Below are 6,000 nucleotides of genomic sequence, written 5' to 3' on the forward strand. Positions count from 1 at the left end.
CTGCCAACACTCCGCATGCAGGTGTGTGACTGAGCGCATGTGTGTTGTGTGATCTCTGTGTACATCGCTGGCTGGTGTCTGTGCACGTGTGCATGTACGTGCATGTGCGTGTGTGTGTGCGTGCACACATGCCTGGATACAGTATATGTGCTTTGAATGTGCATCTGCATGTATGAGCCGGTGTGTCTGTGCATCTGTGCCGGCCTCTGTGTGTTTGAGGAAGCCCATTCCAGCGGAGGCCAGAGGGCACATGCTGTCAGCCGGCATCCTGACAGAGGAGAGCCTTGGCCGGGCCCAGCGGATCACTGTGGTCAGGGCTGTCCCAGCTGGACCCACCGGCACACAGGCCTCGGCCACCGCAGCCAGGAACACAGAAAGGCTGGGCACAGAGGAGGGGAGAGAAACTGGGGGTTGCATCGGATAGTTGTTCACAAGCCAAGGGGACTGAGGTGAAGGGGGAGGTCAGGCAGCTATGGGCCGACAGCACAGGCCAAGGTTGGCGATGTTCAGGTCAGGCAAGTTTAGTTTTTGTTGAAATGATCATCAGCAGACATGGCAGATACCTATCTAAATAAATCTTGCTGAGCTGTGCCACGCTATTATGGAGAGCCATTCGCTGAAAGGTTGGCTGGAGTGCTGTTGGCTATGCGTGACCGTGTGTATCCTGCATCCGTTTGGAGCACGCACGTCCTATCCAAATGGCTATGCATACACTCCAAACGGCCGCAGGAAAAGTATGTCAGGGCCTGTAGCCATCATGCACATGTATGTCAGGGCCTGTAGCCATCATGCACATGTCAGGGCCTGTAGCCATCATGCACATGTATGTCAGGGCCTGTAGCCATCATGCACATGTATGTCAGGGCCTGTAGCCATCATGCACATGTATGTCAGGGCCTGTAGCCATCATGCACATGTATGTCAGGGCCTGTAGCCATCATGCACATGTATGTCAGGGCCTGTAGCCATCAAGCACATGTATGTCAGGGCCTGTAGCCATCAAGCAAAAGTATGTCAGGGCCTGTAGCCATCATGCACATGTATGTCAGGGCCTGTAGCCATCAAGCACATGTATGTCAGGGCCTGTAGCCATCATGCACATGTCAGGGCCTGTAGCCATCAAGCACATGTATGTCAGGGCCTGTAGCCATCAAGCACATGTATGTCAGGGCCTGTAGCCATCAAGCACATGTATGTCAGGGCCTGTAGCCGTCATGCACATGTATGTCGGGGCCTGTAGCCATCATGCACATGTATGTCAGGGCCTGTAGCCATCATGCACATGTATGTCAGGGCCTGTAGCCATCATGCACATGTATGTCGGGGCCTGTAGTCATTATGCACATGTATGTCAGGGCCTGTAGCCATCATGCACATGTATGTCAGGGCCTGTAGCCATCATGCACATGTATGTCAGGGCCTGTAGCCATCATGCACATGCGACTGCCCAGTTACACCAGGTCACTTTTGAAAATGTTCTATTCTTCTTGTATTGAGTCAGTCCTCACCTTTGCATTTATTTCTTGGTTTGGGAACCTAAACTTGTCAAACAAGAACATGCTAAAGAAAATTGTCAGGACGAGCTCCAAAATCACCGGCTGTAACTTGAATGACCTCTGTCTTCTATATAAGAAGAGGGTTCTTAAGAAGGCTCAGGGTGTCCTGCGTGACCCACATCACCCTCTTTACCCTGAGTTTTCCCTCCTCCCTTCTGGGCGCAGCTATAGGATGCCCCGCTGTTGCAGGAACAAATACAGCCATTCTTTGTTCCTGAGGCTATTCGCTGTCTGAACTGTTGAATCGAATAGTAGCCTACTTCATGCCCCTTTTTCTGTTTTAACTTACATGGTTTCCTGTCCTTTTAAATGTACTATGTTTTAAGACATCCCTACTTTTTACTGTTTCATGTCTGTATGTTTTTAAATTACATTTTTGTTATACTGCATATGAATTGCCCCAAGGGGGATAAAAAAAGATTCTCTACTACTACAAGCAAGTATCTCCGCCAAGGACGTCAGGTAGTTTCTGTCAGTGTTTTGACAGGCAGTAGCCTATGTGACAACAAAACAAACATGCACTGACGCAATGGTGGAATGGGAGACACTGACACTACAAGTTACACACATTGTCCAAAAATGATTTGGGGATCTAGCGGTAAGCACCCTGAGATCTACCAGAAGATCCTGAACGACTGGTTGCGCACCACTGGTGTAGATGAAGGCTAGGAGTGGCTGACTCTGGGACTACTGTATGAGAGCCAGGCTGGGGGAAGTGGACAGAACATGCACGATCTGATTTCACCAAGTAACAGTTGTTCCTGGATCAACATTTCTTCCTAGTATCGGCTGGGAAAACCCCGCCCCCGAACTCATTTGATTGGTCGCCACAATTGCTTCTTCCTGAAAACGTGCGGCAAGTACAAAAAATGTGGTTAAGATTAGGGTTAGGGTGTGAAAAAAGTGCAGCTCAGGGTGTGCTTGGTCATATAGCTTAATGGATAAGGCGCGCGCCTTCCAATCTGAGGACTGGGGTTCGACTGCCGGTCGAACCACACACATTTTTATGAAACATTAGGGTTAGACGTTAGGTTTAGGCAAGTACAACAATTTGGTTAGGGTTAGGGTTTGGGTCTGGTCGTTGTTAGATAAGAAAACCCTAACCCTAATCTTAACCACATCTTTTTTACTTGTCGCACGTTTTCAGGAAGAAGCAATTGCGGCGACCAATCAAATGAGTTTGGGGCAGGGTTTTTCCTGCCCATACTAGGAAGAAATGTTGGTCCAGGAACAACTGTTAGTTGGTGAAATCAGTTTGTGCGACAGAAGATACAGGTGGCTGGTTGCTCACACCTCAGGCACTTGGGATGTAAGGCTAGGGGGTGTCAGGAGCACTGCCCACTGTAAGGGACACTACCTGGAAGTCAAGAGAGCATCAGCACCAGAAAACTGCAGGGAAAAGGCTCTCCACCATGGTCATCACAAGGTTGATGGGGACGTAAATGTTGGGATGACCAGTGGGATGACAGTCAGCCAATGGGCTGGCATGGTGGTGATTTGGGCAATGAAAGAGAGGCAGCTTCGCCACAGAAATTGCTTTCACACACAGCCAACCAGCACCGCCACATTCCCGTCTTGGGGTGTGCTTTCAGGTGACAGCCACCGCTCCTGGATTGAAAGGCGAGCGGAGGGCGGAGGCATTTCCACCAAGCTCCTGTTACTTAAGCTACTGTATGATGAACGAATTCATTCAACAACCAAACATCGCCGATGTACGCCAGCCAACGACGTGCAGCTGCGGTCGTTAAGGATCAAACTGATAAAACACGAAAGTGATGTCCACATGCAGCATGGTAACAAGGCTTTCAATATTCATCTGATCGACTTTATGGATCACAGATGGACCATCATGTAGCCTATTAGGTACAAGGCTAATTCTTATCTTTTGGTTCCAGTTTTTTGTAAAGCTAATTATTCCCATGAAGTAGCCTAATTAGCGTCCGTTCTGAAAGACGACGCCCGCATATCAAACAGCTGCAGTCTGCATAACGTTCGTCGGGGGAATAGTATAGGCTATAAATGCACATGACTACTATAACGTTAGTAGTTTTTGTAAGGGAATGCACAACTGGCTAGCTAGACAGATTGCAGTTCTGGAGCTCGTTTCCAGAGGGAATATCCTCAGACCAACTCGCCACAGACAGCTATAGTCCTCTGAAGCTTATTATTATATCCGTTCATTTTACCTACTAATGTCAACATCGTTTGAGCATAAAGCCTAACCTACTTACTAGGCACGGAGCATTCCTCCTGGCCACCTTTTTTACTTTCACTTATACCTTTCTTGCTGCATGAGGTGATTTCCCCTGTATTTGTTTTTATGAATGAGCTGTCCATTCGCACCGTTCTGGCTTGCCGCTCCTACGCTTTCAGGTGGAGGCGGGTTGCAGGGTAACCCGGCGCTGTGACTAGGTCCACTGGCGGAAGGAAAGGCGTACAACAATTACCCACCAACCCGCCTTCACAACTTTCACATCGGAGGCGCGGATCTCATTTTCCGTGCATTTTACGGCTTTCAAGGCCGGTGTGAAAGCAGCTTGTGTTTCTCCTCTTTTTCATCAAACCGCCCAGGGGGGTAACACGTTCTCTAAATCACCCCCCCCCCCCCCATCCCACCCGCCCAGGGGGGTAACACGTTCCCTAAATCACCTCCCCCATCCCACCCCCCCAGGGGGGTAACACATTCCCTAAATCACCTCCCCCATCCCACCCGCCCAGGGGGGTAACACATTCCCTAAATCACCTCCCCCATCCCACCCGCCCAGGGGGGTAAAACGTTCCCTAATCACCCCCCCATCCCACCCACCCAGGGGGGTAACACATTCCCTAAATCAACTCCCCCATCCCACCCGCCCAGGGGGGTAAAACGTTCCCTAATCACCCCCCCATCCCACCCGCCCAGGGGGGTAACACATTCCCTAAATCACCTCCCCATCCCACCCGCCCAGGGGGGTAAAACGTTCCCTAAATCAACTCCCCCATCCCACCCGCCCAGGAGGGTAACACATTCCCTAAATCACCTCCCCCATCCCACCCGCCAAGGGGGGTAACACGTTCCCTAATCACCCCCCCATCCCACCCGCCCAGGGGGGTAACACATTCCCTAATCACCCCCCCATCCCACCCGCCCAGGGGGGTAACACATTCCCTAAATCACCTCCCCATCCCACCCGCCCAGGGGGGTAACATGTTTCCTAAATCACCCCCCCATCCCACCCGCCCAGGGGGGTAACACATTCCCTAAATCACCTCCCCCATCCCACCCACCCAGGGGGGTAACATGTTCCCTAAATCACCTCCCCCATCCCACCCGCCCAGGGGGTAACACGTTCCCTAAATCACCTCCCCCCCCATCCCACCATTCCCGTCGCTCATCCCCACCTCTGAACTCATCCCATCGTGTCTGTTTCCATGCACGCCGGGAGAGAGGAAGCTGATGTCAATACACAAGAATGTGTAATCCCATTCCTAGCGGCCCCACGTCCTCGCCGAGAAAACAATATCGTCCGTGAGGTCACAGCTGAGGAATCCCAGAGGCTTAGGCGGTGAAAATTATGACATATTTTAATTAAATCTTTCACTTTGCGAATTGGCAGTTGGAAATCCCATGTTATGGCTGTTTCGCTCCCCCCCCCTCCCCCCATCTCCCTGTCCAACTCTATCGCTCATTTCTCTTTTAGGAACCTTTTTTCTCGCTTGCTGGAAGCCTTTGAGGTGTCAGGTCAACACGTTAAGCTCTTTCGCTTCACAGCACAGCCTGACGAGTCCGAGATGTGAATTTGCGGGGCAATCCAAATAAAAGCACAAATCAAGTGATCAAAACTGCCCGGCTTAAGGGGACTTTGAAGTGTTAATCCCTAGTAGTGAGTGAAAGAATTCCCAGAGAGCGATGTGGACCAGCCAAAAAGTACGGCACATTTGAGCTCTGTGACCACACAGGTGTGAAGTGCTCCCACCACCACCAGCGCTCTCTGCTCCATCGTCACAGCAATCAAAGCCTCCTCTATGACTGGATCTTATTAATGGACAACTTAACACGTCACAGTCACAGTGTGACACCGCGGAGCTACGCGGTGAGATACGTCAGCCAGGCCCAACTCAGGTACACATGAGTAGTGTAGGTGTGACTGACTGACTGACATTGAGAATGAGAGACAGCAAGAGAGTGTATGTGCGTGAGAGAGTGAGAGAGAGAGAGAAAGGAGGAGCAAGAGAAGAAGGCAGTGCCCTCTCAGGCCAGTAGATGTCCCTCCATGTTTATGGAGACAGTGAGGTGGGCTGGTTACCTGACCGCTGAGAAAAGGCTACTCTATATACAAATTGTAAACTTACAGGGTGCCTTATGACATAATGAGGAAAAAACATGACTAAACAAGCACACACACTGACACTCCTCACCCTTTCATCTTCTCCAGTCACAGATCATCTGTCTGTTCACCACTTC

At 50.6% G+C, this 6,000-nt stretch overlaps 1 protein-coding gene across 1 annotated transcript in view; it reads right to left on the minus strand.

Moving 5' to 3' along the window:
- The window catches only part of vps13b (vacuolar protein sorting 13 homolog B), a 661,063-nt gene that overhangs the window by 579,495 nt on the left and 75,568 nt on the right, over positions 1–6,000 (minus strand). The gene's annotated exons all lie outside the window — the stretch shown is intronic.

The sequence above is a fragment of the Poromitra crassiceps genome (assembly GCF_964638095.1).
Source record: "Poromitra crassiceps genome assembly, chromosome: 1".
NCBI classification, from domain to species: Eukaryota; Metazoa; Chordata; class Actinopteri; order Beryciformes; family Melamphaidae; genus Poromitra; species Poromitra crassiceps.